This window comes from Pan paniscus, chromosome X, assembly GCF_029289425.2.
Source record: "Pan paniscus chromosome X, NHGRI_mPanPan1-v2.0_pri, whole genome shotgun sequence".
Lineage (NCBI taxonomy): Eukaryota > Metazoa > Chordata > Mammalia > Primates > Hominidae > Pan > Pan paniscus.
The window spans coordinates 40,249,623-40,267,132 of NC_073272.2; the positions used below are offsets into that span (position 1 = coordinate 40,249,623).

The following is a 17,510-nucleotide window of genomic DNA, read 5'->3' on the forward strand; positions in this document are numbered from 1 at the left end:
CTCAAACAAATTTACAAGAAAAAAACAAACAACCCCATCAAAAAGTGGGCAAAGGACATGAACAGACACTTCTCAAATGAATTTAATATTTTAAAAGGGATTAGAAATTAGACTAATTCCTTTGAAAAATATTAAATTCTTAAGACATTGATATATTTTATGTAACATTAAGTGGAGACTAGAGTTACAAAGAGGCAGGACCTAGCCCAACTTGGGGGGTGAAAGAGTTGGAAAATGTAAAAGATAATAAAAACAAGACATCAGTTGACTTTGGTCTTGGTACCCAGACGAGCCAGAGCTACAGCCTTCTTTAAGGTATTAGGTCAGAGTTTTCTAGGATAGTAGCTGATGTAGTAAGTGTGATCTTTTTGTCTTGGGATCCTGAATCTTAAGTCCATAATATTGGTGATTTACAACCTGGAAGTGATGAATGCAACACCAGACATCCACCCCCAACATTTCTGCATCACCAGAAGCTACTGCTGTGATCCCCATGCCTAATGGGGCCCCGTTTGTGAAGTTACACCTAAATTGGAGCTTGAACTTTTTTTCCAGAGGAAGTATTTTTAAATGATTAGATTTTTTATAATGCCAATTTCATTGTAAATCTATTTTGATTGGACATTTAAGACCATTTATAACATTGTTTAATGAGGAAATGTGTCCAGCTTTCAAACAAAGGATTTAGAAATGATCTTTTGGAAACGTAAATTATTTTGTGAGCTGGAACTCCCTACATTTCAGAGCTCCTCTCTGAGTCTTGGTGTGGATGTGGAGAAGGACAGCCTGAGAAAATAAGATAAGGGACTCTAGTTCTTCTTTTACATTAATATATAGTCAAGTTCCTATTCTAGCATTTGCTGCTCTGATTTTCTGGGAACTACTTTAGAAGTCTGCGCTTAGCTTGTTAGATATGATTTGCATGCAGTCGACACCCCAGAACTCGCATGTATGATGAATTTCATTAATCTAGTGATTTGTAAAAAGAGTTTGAATTAAATGCTCCTTCATGCTCCAGAGACTGCACTGGGCTGCTCTGTAATGGTTGCCACAGTTTCTCCAAGGGTAGTGATGTAAAAACGAAAAGACAACTGGAAATGAAAGATAATCCAGAGACCTGCGGGTACAGCATTGCAGATCTTGAAACAGAAAAATAGTGTAGCTTTATTTAGATGTCTCACTGCTTTTTTTTCCTCTCTCTCGTTTTGTGAAGATAAATGATACTCTCACTGTGCTTCAGCTTCTTACTCTACAATAGTAGTTTTCACTTAGGTGAGCCTCAAGCACCTGGAGAGCTAGTAAACATGCAGGTACCCAGACCCCACACGCAGAGCTGCTGATTGAGTGGACTTGTGGTGGGACTGGAGAATCTGCAGTTCTAACAAGCACCCAAGCAGTACTGCTGCTGCTAGACCAGTGAGCACACTTTTCGTAGCATTCATCTATAATATTTAGAAAGCCACTTTCAACTCTAATTTTTTATAATTCTGTGATTTCATATTCTGACATCTGAGGCATCTGTGTGAGACCAAAGGTGAGCACTGACGATTGAACTTGCCCAACCATTTTTAGGACTCACCTTCTTCCTGATCCTGCAGAAACCAAAACATGGCTATGTTTAGTGTCTGCAGAAAGACTGGTCTCGGATCTAGTTTTAGCCTTGAGGAAAAAAAAAAAAAAAGGTGGGAAAGAGAAGAACCAATTCTGAGTTAGAATTAAGATTACCAAATGAGTATTGAATGGCTTCAAAGCTGTTTCCCGGGCACCCCCAAACCCTAGATTCCCTTGAATCTTTCCTGATTCAGCCTGGTCCCTGGTAGGGAAGGACCCCAGCCTTTAGGAAATATGGGAGAACTGGAGAAATAAAGCAAAGGGGAGGGCGGTGGCAGTGTGGTAAGAAATAAGTCGAAGTAAATTGGGGACACTTAAGCTTTCAGTTCCTTTAAACATCTGTTTCCTTTGGGCAATTCACACTTCCAGAAGAGTTGGAAAAAAAGTAATGTTACAGCTCTTTTAGAATTTGTCTAGCAGGCTTTCCGGTTTTTACCAGAAAGCCCCCCCACCAAAAAATATATATATTTTTTTTTAAAGAAAAATGGTGAGGTAACTGAACTGTTAGCATGTGCCAAAGTTAGGGTCTTGAGAACCTAAGGTTTTAAAACACTTGACTGCTGACTCCAATCCAATATGGGTAGCCCTCACTTCAGAAGACAGTATTTGGTTTTAAAATGTTCAGTTCCACTGCCTTTGTTTTCTGGCCATTTCTTAGTGGATAAGAACTATGTGGTAACTTTCCTTGGTGCCATTACTGAACTTATTTTAGACAACTCTTGAGAAATATGGGAAAGTTGAAAAGTGGTCTGTTCCCCTTCTTTATTTTATATACATAGTATTATTTAATATATATTTATTACATTTTATTTTTAAAATTGTAGCTATTTTATTCATTTTATTGTGCCAGCCATACATAATTGAATAATTAAAAATTACTGCCTGAAAGAAAATTTCCCACAATCCCATTAATCAAAGATAACTTCCTTTAACATTTTGCTGTGCATCATTCCATACATTTTTTCAGTGATTAATATCCTTATTTTCCACAAAAATGGAGTCCTGCTATCCAAATAACTTAACCACCTTTTCCTGATAACATTATCGCAGATATTTTCCCATTTCACTCAATATTTTGCTATGCTACAGGACCCCATTGTATGAATATACCACCCTCTAGGTAATCAGTGCTCTTTTTTGCTATTAAGCAATGTTATGATGACCTTTCTTGCACGTGCATTTTTCACATGAGTGTCCATTACTTCCTAAGGATAAATCCCTGTGTTAGAGGATAAACACTGTAAATGCTTTTAATACGCAGTACCAAATTGCCCTGTAAAAATGAGCCTGTTTACACACTCTCTCAGCAGTGTCTGATGAGTAATCTGCATGTTTCAAAATGAGCTTTCATTATTTTTAAGAAGCGATTTTGTGGCATTCGAGAATTTAAGTGTTGGTTTTTGAATGAAAGCATTGGCAAGCTGAATGAATTTGAAGTGGTGTTGGGGAATATTATTTGGAGCTGTCTCTCTTCACACAACCTTTCTGCATCATTTTTGCACTGCCTTGATAATAAATCAGTTCTATTATTAGTGGAAGACAGAGAGACTCTGAAATGTTTACCATCAGGCTTCCTCTGTGTTTAGGAGCTACGTGTATGAAACTATTTTTCCTCAAATACTATTTTATATTTATCTGTGTAGTTGAAAAGCTTGTGCAGCCAAGTGTCTGTTCTCACATTTTTGGACTGCATTCAGTTTTGATCTCCTGTTTTAAATATTTTTTGAATCAATAAATTTCTGTGCATGGTGCTTGGCATGCAGCATATATACATATACATATGTATATGTGTATATACATGTGTGTGTATATATATATACATATATATATATGTATATAATTAAAGTAAGAAAAATCCAAGGACCTCTATCTCCTACAAGGCTACAGAGAACTCTTTGAAAAAATACTCCTTTATCTTCTAGGTGAGACAGTTACATACTCATTTGAAAATAAAAAAACTTGGAATTCTAAAGCCGTTCTTGCCAATTCCTGCAAATATAGTGCTCAGATTTCACACCAGGTTATTAACAATGACATGGATGTCTGAAATGCTGGAGAGAGGGTTGGACCCAGCAATAAAGAAATGTCGCTAGGTTATGTTAAATTTTCCTCTTGGACCTCAAAAAATGCCCCTTTGGCCAGAGCTGGATAAAGTTCCATTATAAAAATAAGAGGTAGTACAAAAAATCTGAGAGATTTTTGTACTAAAAATGTACGCTTGGCATTCCAAAGAAAGTCGTATCTGATTCTGTATTATTTGGGGTTCTTGACAGAAACTGGCTTGACAGTTTATCCAGCAAACATTACTAAGGCATGTTCTGTGTCATATCCATTGTTTTAAGCATTCTATAAATATCAACTAATTAAATACCATTTTGTGATCTATGGGTATTCATATTAGCCCATTTCACAGATAAGGAAACTGAGGCACAGAGCAGTTATATAAGTTGTCCAAGATCACTCAGCCAGTGAGTGGCAAAGCCAGCAGTCAAACCCAGGTAGCCTAACTCAAGATTCTGTGTTCTTAATTACTTAGATATGCTGCATGGCATATGTAAACATACACACTGTTAAAGCAGTAATGGTTTTTTAGGAAATGTTAGCTTATATTTTCGACAGGAGGAAACTGGTCACTATTATTCTCTAATAGACCATATTTCTTACCTTTGACTGCGCATTAGAATCACCTGGGGAGCTTTCCAAACTCAACCCAGACCACATCCCTGACCTAGTAGCTCATTCTTGGAAGGTGAGACCCAAGCACCAGTAGTTTTTAAAGCTCCCCAGGTGATTCCAGTGTGCAGCCACGGTTGAGAAGCTCTAATCTGGGAGGAGAGTCATTATTGATGGCCAATATTTTATCAGAAACATCTGATGAAAAAGAGTACTGTGGCCATGTCTTGATACACTTCACTGAGTTTTCTCAGAGGTGAGCCTATTCACAATGGAGCAATCTTCTTCAAGTGGAGGCAGTTTAAGTCTGAGAAAAATTATTCTTTCTGAAGATGCTGTTTCCAGTGATATTTTAGAAAAGTCAAGGTATAAATCCATTGGTGTTAATGTAACATAGCCAGCTGTTTCACTTTATTAGTCAGGTGAGTGGAATATAATGCTCTTACTCAAATCAGTGCCCAGTTGCTTTCGATTGTCTGCCTCTGAATTTTGAGTTGAATTCCAAAAGAGGTAAGAGAAAATCGGTGGGTAGGGAAGGCAGGCCGCATCTCAGCCAGATGGCTAAACAGCATGAGACTTGGGCTGCAGCATCTTCAGTCCTCTGTGAATGCTGTAGAATGACTTCTTTCTTTCTTTGACTAGACACGGAAGGAAAATATTCAGCACATGAGAATTTGGAAAGAGTTTTTCTGTTGGAGCAGCTTAGTGAAATCGAATAGCAAGATGCCTTTCAAGAAAAGTGACTTTTAGTCATGGTGGTATGCGCATAGCATACATAGTGTTTAAGGAAATCGACCAAACATGGGTCAGTAGTTAACAATAAACATTTCTGCTGCTTCATCTGAATCATGCTGGGAAAGTGAACCTGTTGTCTGGGGTATTTATTTTGGAATTGCCAGTTTGTTCAAACAAGACTAAGTCACGTTGGGGAAATGGTGAGAACAATCTCTTTTGGCTAGACACTTCGGTTTCAGAAGCCTGTCAACTTGCAGGAATCCCCACTAGTTGAGGCGCATCAGGGCATTTCTCATGGCTGTATGTGAAAGCTAATTACAGAGGGTCTTGTTTCTGTTTGTTCCTGCCATAAAGTGTCTTCTAGAATTGCTGTTCTGTGACTGCTGTCTTGGGCCATATTAAAGGATCGTGATGGTGGGAACAGACTGTCCACTGCTGTTATGGGGAACAACAGAGACAAATGGTATAGATTCTTGTACTCTTTGTAACATAATCTGTGACCCAAATCATCTTATAAATTGCAAAATGTATTGTAAATACAAAAGAATGTTTAGTAGATATAGGTACAATATAAAGAATAATTTTAAAATTCTAACGGGCCCACACCCCCAGTTTAAGAAATGGGAAAATAGCAGCTCCTTAAAGACCTTTCCTCTGTTCCCTTTCCCAGTTGCATAACCTCCAGAGATAACCACTACCCTGACTTGTCACTCATTTTCTTCCTTATCTTTTTAGCATCCAGAGTTATGTATGTATCCCTAAACAATATATTGTATGGTTTTGAAAACCAAGCAGCAAGCACAAACCTAGCTGTGCAAGGAAAGAGAGACATTGGTTTTGTTTGATGAAAGCCCACCAAGTCTCTGGGAGAAATCTGGCTTCTGCTTTCAGAGCTTATTGTGGGGAAGTTGGTGGGTAAAGCCATGAGTGAATCTGAGGAAAAATGGGTCTCCTGATAGGCAGGACATTTGACAACACTTAGTGTGGAACTGGTACTGAGCGCCCAGCAGGAATGTGGTGGGGGCACAGGCTGCTCTGCGTTTCCTACTCTTCAGCTCTTTGATGCCTGCCTCCAGTTCTCAGAAGGCTGCCTTGGAGTGAAATGAGAGTCCTTTGCTGGTTCAGGCAGTGGAGAAGAACAGGAATCTCCTCAGCCCATGCCAGGAAAAGCAAAACAGAAGAAGCCTCATCCAGCTCACCCCATCATTGTTTTCAGGTTTAACGGCAGCAGGCGTCTTGTGATGAAAGTTCTCAGTGTGCCCCTCTCTTGAGTCACATTGCACCAATCTGGACTGGTTGTCTTCTTTTAGTACACAGCTGTCATCCGGAGCTTCCCTTGGCCTCTCTCCTGAGTCAGAGCTTCTTTTCTTTTTATATCTTCTGTTTTGCTTGCTGGTTTTAGTGGAGCACTTCCAGTAACTTTGTGAGAAAGGGTACAAGGGAGGTAAGTTTTTCGAGGCCTTGCATACCTGAAAATGTCTATTCTACTATCATACTTGGTGGGAGTTTGGGAGTAGAATTCAAAGCTCTAAAGGAAAATTAATACGTTGATCTGTTGTCTTCTGTTTCTACTACTGCTGTAGAGAAGTATGAAGCCATTCTGATTCCTGACAGGATACTTAGGACCTGATTTCTTTTTCTCTCTGCAAGTTTATAAAGTCTTTTTGTCCCCAAGGATCTGAAATGTCACACTAATGGGCCATGACATGGGTTTGTTTTCATCCACTATGCTGGGCATTCTATGACATACTATGTGCCATTTCATTCTGACACCTCAATTCTTCAGTTTTGGGAAATTATTTTTGAAACATTTATTCTCCATTTTTCTTTTCATTCTGCAACTAACACTCAGGAGCTGGAATCTCCATAACAGTTATCTGATTTTCTGTGTTCTCCTATTTTTCATCTCTTCGTATTTGCTCTAATTTTGGAGTAATATCTTCTAACACTTCTCTTATTTTTGATTTCTCATAATAATTTTCAATTCCAAAAGTGTTTGTTTCGGTTCTTTAGTTTCCTGGGTTAAAAAAATCATTTTCTTATTTTATGGATGTAGTATCTTATGTCTCCAAGGATATCATTGGTATATATTTGCTTAATTTTTCTCCTAGGTGTATAGTTTCTGTTCCCAGTGCTCTTTTGTTTGCTTATTTTGATCTGTCTTCCTTGGTAGAGGCTTTTCTCAGATGTCTGGTAATCCTTGGTTTCTTGGGAACTAGAAAGCTGCTCTGAAGCTAAGCAGGTTGGTGGAGCTTGTTGAATTTTTTTTCACTATAGAGTGATCTGGGTTGGGCATTTGTTGGGAAGTACCTATGACAATATATCTTTAGATCTTTCACCTTGGGTTATTAGATGCCCTAGAGAAGCCTTCAAGTCTCCTGCAGGAAGGGTAGGTCTAGTGCTTAGTCTGGGATCTTCTTGGGGAAAGAGGACTTGAGGGCAGTCTCTCTGCATTCAGGGTTCAGTGTGTATTTGGTCACTTAATGACCCTATTTTCATTAGAATACTCATGACCTGACTATGCCTCCCAGGATAGGTACCCTATGTTTTACCCTCTTTAGGAAATAATCCTTTGGATATTTTCCTGGCTGGGGAAAGTGCAGTCCCTCTGTGGAATGGAAAGGGGAGCTAGACATAACAGCTTCTCAGATGCCTTCCTTTCCAGCCTCTGCACGTTTGAGACCCCCTTATCCCCCAGTTTCAGAGGAGCCCTGTGCCCATTTTCAGCTTTGCTCACTGCTGGTTTGAGGTTTGTTTTTTTTTTTTTTCTTTTTTTTTCATCTTTTTCCCTTGCCTGCTGAGTTGGTTACCACTCATCTGTCTGCTTTGGAGCTTCCAAAATGTTGTTCCTATTGTCCCATCTCCTGTTCTCCTGAGTTTGTCTTTTAAAAAACAATTCCTTTACGTGTTTTTTATGGGGTTTCAAGAGAGTGAAATTAGATGTATGTATTTCCACCGACTTAACCTGAAGGGTAGAACTGTTGTTTCTTTTTTACATTATTGAATCCAGTACATTTTTGACTATCCAAAGCCCAAGGCTTCTGACCATTTATGGAACACCTTTGTGCCAGGTACTGTTGTTGAGTTCTTTTCATGTGTAGAGATGCAAGTAGGAATGGATATTATCCTTAGTTTACAAAAGACAAATTGAAACTCAGATTAAGCAGTGCATCCAAGGCCACTGCTAAAAAGTGGCAGTACTGGGATCTGAATGCAGTCCAAGATTTGTGTTTTGAAACCCTGTGAAGGTTTTTACCAAGTCCAGTTCTTCCCGTACACCAGGGGCCGAGTTGAAATAATGCCTGTGAATCCTATTAAGATCTCTATGAGTTAACTGGACTTTGAAGGAGAAAACTATTCTGACATGTTTTGAGTTGTGTAACCTTGATTTACAAAGTGAATGGGGCACCCACAAAGTGTGAGAAGCACCTGCTTTCCCCAGCTGCAGGGACTCTCGCCTCCCTGCTAGCTTGATGTGTGGCTGAAGGTCATTCATGGGCACTGTTGTGCCGTCTATCTGGAGAACAAAGCATGCATGGTTTTCTGGCCCACCCAGTAGAATGTGTGTCTTATGGGTGATATTGTGCAGTAATGAAGGACTTATTTTCTATATGGCCACAAGGCTAGGTAACTCATTACCCATTCAGTGTCATGAGCACCAGCATCACATTTCCCTATTGAGAGTTTTGCTTTTTTTGCAACAGTATGAAGTCACTGATTTGCAAAATGAATACAGCCATAAATGGGAGCTGTAGAGTCTTTACAGATTTATTCTTTTTTTTTTTGTAAACCTTTGTCAAACCAAATTGTTCAGACAAAATTATGTATCAAAAACTGTTTGTTTTCAGCACTAAAGAGCTGCCTATAGCCTTAAGTATGGACTGGGTGGATTTGAATATTAGAGTATTGGAAATATTGCTAAACAATGAAATCTTTTTTCCCCTCGAGTGTTGAGGGGTGTTATCATTCTTGTAACAGGTTTCAGCTTCAGTGAGCTTTCTAAGCATGGCTGCTTAGTTAAGTACAAGATTCTGTTTATATTCTTTTTCATAACTATAGCTAGCCCTTTTCCTATAAGAATGTAATATAAAATACTGACACATAGCTGAAAATAAGCTTTTTTTTCCCCCAATGCAAAGTAATATCAACCTGCCTCTGCCTATGAAACCTTGAAATGAGCTGGGGTTCCATTTTCATACAGTGTGTCAAGCCAAATTATTTTTAGTTTCTTTAGAGAGAACCCTTTTCATTTAAAGGGATTGAAAGAGCACTGGACCAATTTCAGCTGCTTTAAAATGTACATTCGGGGTCTTTTAATGTCCTCTCCAGTTTTTTTTTTTTTTTTAAAGAACATTACAAGGACACTCTGTAAACTGCATTACTGTATTGGTTTTCAAATTTAACTAGACCTTTTGCCTAGAGAAAAAAATGATGGGTAACATATCCCATGAGTATTTTATTTGAGAGGAATAAAATGCTTAAAGTATTAAAATATTTTATTTTTAACACTTTTTCATCATGGGGATATCATCTCTTCCATTCTTGCCTAAAGAGAAATATTTAGGTGTCTCATTGTAGAAAAATCTGCTATTCCAAAGCCAGATTTCAAATCCCATGAGAAATGTAGAAGACCTCGTGAAGGCAGACTTGTGATTTTGGGGTCACCATCACTCTAGACAACCTCGCACAAGGGAGAATGACTGGAAAGAAAACTGGACTTCAGAGTCAGATCTAGGTTTCAATCCTGTCTCTACCTTGCATTCTTGGAAAAGTCATTTGACCTCTCTGGGCCTGTTTCTGCATCATTAAATGGGGATAATTTGCAGCTTGAGTAGCTATTGTAAGGTTTAGAGAGAATGTACATCAGAGGCCTACTGTGGCAACTGGTGTGTAATTGTGGGTTCTGATCATAGTCATAGCCCTAATTGACAGCGTTTAGTACTTGTTAGCTTCTGTTCTAAGAGTTTTATGTGTATGAACTCACCAAAGCCTCACAACAACTCTGTAAGGTAGGTACTATATTAATATCTCCACTTTACAGATGAGAAAACTGAGGCACAGAGAGTCTTCCCAGGGTTATACAGCTAGTAAGTGGTGGAGCTGGGCTTTAAACCCACAAAGACTGGCTCCAGAGCCTCTCTCTCAACGGCTATACCTTAACCACTATACAGGGGTGGCTGATAATGATGTTCTGAATCGTGGTCATCTGCAGGGCAGAGTTCCTGCCTCATTCATCTATGGCAGGGGTGTCCAAGGGCAAGAATACAGTCATGGATTCTTAGTTTCTGTTTTGGTTGGCCAGCAAAGCCCCTTCCTCATCCCTCTTTTCCGCTTATTACTAAAGACAGAAACTTAAAAACCATGGCTTCAGGCTGCTAAAAGCCTAAAAACAAAACAGAACAACAACAAAATAAGGTGGGTTGGACAAGCTTGATCTATGGAGTACCCGTTGCCTGCTATAGGTGGTGGTAGATTCTCCATAAGTCCTTGCTGAATGGATGTATGAAGCACTTTCCATATCTTACTGAGGTGGGCTACTCTTGCTACGCAAAGTGTATTTTTCCTCAGAGCCACTCTATGCAATTTCCTTGAGCCCCTATGAACCTCCTCTCACCTTTGAGTGCTGGTACCATACTCAGTGTCAGTATTTTCACTGAGCTTTCCATGGCATGGCCAGCCTGTCCACAATCACCTTCCAGTGACTCTAAAAGATTTCCTTGATAAATATCGACTTTGAAAGCTATTCCACTAAAGCAGGGGTTGGCAGAATTTTTCTTTAAAGGACCAGATAGTATTTTAAGTTTTGCAGGGCACAGGGTCTCTGTCACAACTACTCCACTGCGGCTCAAAAGCAGCCACAGTGTCCGTGGCTGTGTTCCAAGAAAACTTTATCTACAAAGAGCCTGGCTGGTTGCGTTCGGCCCGAGAGTGCTGGTTTTCCCACTTTCTCGTGCTGAAGAATCATCTTTTTCAAGTAGAGATTCCTGGGCCTACCTCTGTTAAAAGATAATATTCAGAAAAGGCAAAATCATTACTTTCATACAGATAAGGATGAACATGTTTTAAAGATTTCATTTTACCCACATGAGGGAGCCTGGCAGAAGTTATAAGCAGTTCAAAGGGAAAAAGTGAAAAAGCACAAATTTATATTGAGTAAAGGAATAGAATTGCAAATGGAAGCAAAACTGATTTTTCCCCTAAAGGGGGAGGGAAGTCAGGCAAAACCAGACAATGACAGAGTTTTTAATATTTTCCAGTTGCCTGCAACTTATGAAGTTGCAAAATAGCTCAAACTCAGTGAGAGCTTAGAACCTGATAACCTAGAGGGATGTGCTCTATAGACAATACAGAGTTTTGCATTTTATGCACCCTGGAGAGACTGGTTCGGTAGGTCTCATGTTGTACTCAGAAATCTGCATTTTGAACAGACTCCCAAAGCATTGGTCAAGCAGGAAGACTTCATGCCACACTTTGAGCAACACTGGTTCATTATTTGTATGCTATTCTCTTTATTTAGAATACTCCTTCTGCTCTGTGAGCCTCTCTTCTGATTTAGGGAAATCAGCCCTCATCTTGTGAGGCTTACCCATCCATTTGATCAGATGGGTGATAGTTTTCTTTGTTGTGGGGATTGGAAGGGACAGGGAAAGATTGACTACTGGGAAAAACAGCCTCATCTTACATTTTTACTGTTTGTTTGTTCACATCGTAGAGAAGGACAAAATGATGGAGACTTAAGCGATACGATGATTTAAAAATATTTTGGGTGGATTAAGGAAGGTGTTTGTAATGGAGGAAGAATGAACCTTGGAAGTTGTTGGTGCAGTGAACCTCAGGAAGGTGGAGGAAGGAAGATGGAGAGAATCAGGCCATCACTGGGAAGGACCATAGGGTGGTACAGACTAGGAGAACAGGAAGCATGAATTCTAAATAATCAGGAGTACAGAGACTTCAATAAGCATGTTAGGGAAGTCAGAACTCGTTAAGTTCACAATCCATTGTACATTTACTTTCTTACTGATCTTTAACTGTCAGCCACTGTTCATCTCCATCAAATGCTGTTCCTCTCTGGATAGAACAGCAGACCTGGCTTGTGCATTTCCGGAGAATGGGGAAGTTCAGAAAGCCCCCAGACTGTCAGCCAGCTGACTTCCTTTTTACTGGGCTTTTTCTCTGTGCGAATAAGCAAAGGAATCACAGATGGACAGATGGTTGGGTGGATGTTCTTGATAGCGTGTATTTGGAAGTTACTGTCAAGTCAGGGTGCATGAGGCATAATTCCCCCTCTGATTTGCTTTCCAGTGGGAACTTTTGTGTCTGAGAGAGAGTGGGAGAGTAAGGAGGGTTCATTTCCCCACAAATCTTTTACTCAAACTGTCTGGCTTCTCAGACTATACCTGTAGTCGCTGAGCTACCTTGAGAGTGGTACCATTTCATACTAGCTAGGAGAGTCTTCATGTTAATTCCTTTGCTCAGTGAGTTCAGCAGTTTACAGGGCAGACATTTTCCTTCATTTGATTCTCTGTGAGATGCTGTGTTAGGTCTAGGGGCTTCATTGGACAATGGGCACAAATCCTGGCTGTATGGGGTTGGGAGTTGGTGGTCTCTCTGTGGGTGGTGGTAGGTGGGGAGGCATCTGGTTGGCACAGACTGTGGAACAAAGTAGTTGTGTTATAGTGGAAGCTGGGTGGCTTTTCTTCTTGGTGGTGAAACTGTGTCTTTGAAGACATTGCACTTTGGCACCTGTGCCTTGCTAAGGATTTCATCCCTATCTTGTCTTTGTCCTGAGATTATATCTCAGGACCTGTCAATTTTGCCGGAAATGTCAAGTTACCATGCACTGAAAAATCTCAGACAGCCAAGAAATGTACTATTTTTGCTAGCATCAAGAGCCTAAGTGATAAGAGTGTCCAGGTGGTGGCCACTGCTGCCCCTGGGATATCTCAGGCCTCCTGCTTGACTGGGAGGCAGCAGCCATGCCAGCTGTTTGGGCCCCACTCATACCAGGGCCCCCATAGCATTGGAGTCTGCCCTACTGTGGAATTTGGGATGCTGTCCTTGTTGCATTCGCTCTGCTTTGAGTACTTGGTGCTTCCTAAAAGAGCACAGCAAGTGTTCTTTGCAGGTGATATTGTTCATGCCCTCACCTTGTTTAGACTCCAAATGGTACCTGAAATGGCATAGGTTATCAGTGTTTATTAGCTAAGGCATGGCTCAGCCTTGAGTCCCTCTCAAGAGCTACAGGAAAGTCCTTTGCATTGTCTCTGAATGATCCTTTGCTGCTTATTTTAATCACAGAAGCCTTAAGGGGACTGATAGTTGTATGAAGGGTAGGAGCTTGTTTAGCAGGCAGGACATATTGTCATTTTAGATTCATAACCCTTCATTCCTAAATTAGATTGAAAATCTGAGCAGCTCTGTGACATCTACAGTATTGACATTCTCGGTTTTGTGTTCATGGGTTGCCAACACAGAGCATACTCCGACAAAACTGTAAAATTGTATATAACTTAAGAATGAATTTTTATGATTGGAGGCTCTCCTGTATTGTACAAGTCATCTTATTTTGGGGTTGCAGATAGTAATAAATACAGAAGTTTTATAAACTTACATTTGGAAATTAAATAAAGAAAAATCACTAAGGAAGTATATGCTTCAAACCAAAAATGAAGCTACTCAGATTTTCCTAATTTAAACATAATGTATTTTCCCATTCTTTTCCCTAAGACAATGGTATCTATCCCCTGTACTAGAGAAAGTAGTGCGATGTGGTTATTGTTATTTAGACCCATTTGGAAGTTCCTGAGGGACATGGCGAGGGTGGATGGACTTGTCTGCCTGTGTAGCAGTGTGGAAGCCATGTTTTAGGAAAGAAGTGGTGGGACATAGAGAGAAAGCAGGTAAGAGAGTTGTGAATGGAGTAGGGTGACTTCTACAAGTACACAGTTCTGACATTCTCCTTGCCTTTCAGTTGCAACTCTAACTCATCAGTGATGATAGGCCGTCAGGAAAATCCTCTTTGTGGATGTTATAAACCCTAAATACCACCCTGTAAAGAATTCGCCTCCTCATGGGAGCAGATGGGATGGCCATACCTAACACTTGTCTCTTATTGTTGAGCAAAGCCCCATCTTGGTCTTTAAATCATTTCCTGTGAGATAGGCTCTGAACATGTGGCTTTTGAAAATCCCTTTCTTAGGGCCCTTGGTTTAGAAATTGCTTGCCTTTTCTGTTTGAGATTGGGAGCCAGGTTTATCTTAATTCATTCTGTGTCACAAATGAGACAGAGGACTTGTTACTGCAGACCTACAATTTTTGTCTGGAGAAAAGGTATGAAAGGGATCAGAATCTCCCCTCCTCAACTCCAGCAGTGGCCTGATCTGGCCCCTAGAGACCTGACTACAAGGTGTGGACAGTTCCTCTGTTGTCTACTGTCCACCTTCAAGGGATCAAACCCAGTTCTGAAACCCACAACCTGTCAGAGCAGAGAAGAACCCACCATCAGGCAAAAGGACTAGACATAGGGCAGGTGGAATCTAAGAATATCTTGGCACTACATTGGGTGAGGAATATAGAATGTGGGGAGACTTCTGATTGGTCTCTGCCCCTTGGCACGCTGAAATTCCTAACTCATGAAGGGCAGGACATGTGTTTTTCCTCAATCTGTTCCCAACATTTAGCACAATGCCTGGCACATAGCAGAAGCCCAGTAAATATGTACTTAAAGCCCGTTAGAATTAGTGGTGCTTTCCGTTCTGAATACATTGGGACAGCCTATGGATCTTGAAAGGCATAAGCAACCAAGGGTGTTAGACTCTGTAGCTATTAATTACCAAACAAAATTATAGTCTTGTACTCTAAGAAGCAGCCATGTCTTGAGTGAGAAGGCTTAAGATATGAGGACTAGATATCAGCAAGGATACCATAGGTTTGGAAAGACATTTTAATTTACCCTTAGAATACACAACTTTACTGATTTTTAAGGATGATCAGCCCATCATATAGCACTTTATTTTTTACTTTTAAAGACAATCCTGTTTCATTTACCTTCACTTGACACAGGAGTTTGAGAAGTCCTGGGCAGGTATACCTGGTTATTTTGTCATTGGTAGTCTTTTTAACTTTTAGAAAATAGTCCTAGTAAACTAAACCTGAGCCTCTGAATAAGATGTTGTCTGCCTTTGTAGCTATATGAGAAGAGTGGCAGACCACAGCTTTTGACGGGGATTTTTGAATAAAATAACTAAAACCAACAACACAGCAAAAGCTCATCTGGGAAAAGGACAAAGAGTAAACTAGTAAAATGTAAGGCTGTAAGGAAAGGGGTAGAAGATCAGAGGAATTCTCATCAAAATATTGCAAATTATCCCCTGAACACAAACTGGTAACGGTGGTTTGCTTAAGGGAAGGAAATTCGGAGATTAGGGCTTCTGGGTGAAAGGCAGATTCTTTTTTTTACCATATATTCCTTTATATCTTTTAAATTTTGTATTACATTCATTTGTGATCTTTCAGAAATAAATAAATGAAAATGCAGTAGCTTCCTGATCAGAAAGAGGGAATAATTGCTGTCACTTGCGTTTCAGAAACATAGCATCCAAACTGATGTGATTATGGTGACCTGTCCCACTTAGTTTTGCTGATGTACTATAATTACTTTCTCCAGTGAGGCTGACTTCAGAAACAGATGCAGATGCAGAATTTTAATCCAAGGTATGCTGTATATAAGTAACTTTTGCATTTACAATCTACCATTTGGCTTTTTATGGCTAATAATCCACAAATATCTAAACTAATTTATAAAGGCAAAAACTACTGATTTAATGTAGTACTCTGCTTCTGTATCCCTGAGGTGAGTCAGAAAAATTTCAAGTTGCCACGCCTTGGCCAGACCCCACAGTATATTGGTTATTGGTCCTGAAGTTAGTTCTTTAAAATAACTTGAAATGTTTCATGCTTAGTTCTAGGATCTATGCTTTCTTTGATTTGACTGGGACTGAAAGGCTCAGAATAACTGAATATCCTTGGTTCTAAATAAGAAGCTGTAACTTTGGGCCAGGTGCAGTGCCTCATGCCTTTGGGAGGCCAAGGCAGGAAGGTAGCTTGAAGTCAGGAATTTAAGACAGTCTGGGCAACATAGTGAGACCCCCATCTCTATAAATGCTTTTTAAAAGTAGCAGGGCATGGTGGCATGTGCCTGCAATCTCAGCTACTTGGATGGGTGAGTTGGGAGCGTCGCTTGAGCCCAGGAGTTCTGAGCTGCAGTGAGCTGTGATTGCACTACTGAGCTGTGATTGCACTCAAGGCTGGGCCACAGAGTGAGTCCCTGTATTTAAAGGAAAGAAAAAAGAAAAGAAAAGAAGCTGTAACTTTAGTTAGGATTCTGACTGGTATGTGATGTCTTGCATTAGATCAGAATTGGGTCCTACTTGGGAAGGTGGAGAGATTGAGTGCCATGTTGGCAGTTTACCTTCAGTAGAATGTAAAGTAAGCCCATGGTGAGGCAAAGAAAAGCAGTCCTAGTTCTCATGCCTGTCTTTAATCTTGGTTTCTATAACTTGTTTAGTCCAGACTTGGTTCTTTCCCCTCTTTTTCTGATGTTGATCACGCACTAGTGTGATCTGCAAAATGATATGCAAATATTAGTTGTGTGTATATTTCTGTTTGTTTGGGATAGCCTTGCCTACTGAAGAGAATAAGAAGCTGGGTTTCTCCTCATTTACATAACAAGTAATATGGTATGGAAGATGGAACCGAAGATTTGAGGTCAGAAGACCTAAGTTCTATGGCTTTTCTACAACCTAGATGGTAGGTCTTAAATCTTGATTGATTTGTAGTTTGTTGTTTTATCTGTACAGTTGAAGCTAACCCTTCTCACCTCACAGGGAAGTTGTGGAGATCCGAGGAGAGCCCATGTGAGGCAGCACTTTGTAAACCCTGAAGTGTGATCATTGTCAGATTTATTTACTCCTATTTGTAAGCATTACTAGCAGACCCTTTGGTTTCTGAGAAATTTGGCTTTCTTTTTGAATGATGAGGCAAGCACTGAAGTTAATGCCATGTGGTAAGATCAAAGACCTTCCTGGAACTCAGCTTCCATTCCTCCCAATAATCATGAAGAGGATTCAACTTCAATCACTGAGAAGTTGAAAGCTCACTGTGCGTTCTGGGAGTTTCTCTTCACCTGGCTTCCAAAGCACCACCTTCTCTTGGCTATTCTTCTATCTCACTGGTTGCTCTTTCTCAGCCTCCTTTACAAGTTCTTATTCTCTCCCCATTCCCTTAATGCAGGGTGGGTTCCAGGTCTCAGTCTGTGGCTCTTTCCTCTATACTCGTTTGGTGACCTCATGCCATCTCATGACTTTATACATTATTAGGTTGGTGCAAAAGTGAGTGAGGTTTTTTTTTGCCATTAAAGTAATGGCAAGAACTTCACTCACTTTTGCACCAACCTAATAGCTCAATCCTGAAAACTCGTAGACTTTCTCCTG

The 17,510-nt window shown here is 40.1% G+C and overlaps 1 protein-coding gene and 1 non-coding gene across 2 annotated transcripts in view; both read left to right on the plus strand.

The window, feature by feature from the left end:
* Positions 1-17,510, plus strand: part of TSPAN7 (tetraspanin 7) — a 127,556-nt gene that overhangs the window by 44,811 nt on the left and 65,235 nt on the right. The window lies entirely within an intron of this gene.
* On the plus strand, positions 1,998-2,059 carry LOC112438560 (U7 small nuclear RNA). The gene has a single exon (XR_003026967.1). It is a non-coding gene; the product is annotated as a U7 small nuclear RNA (small nuclear RNA).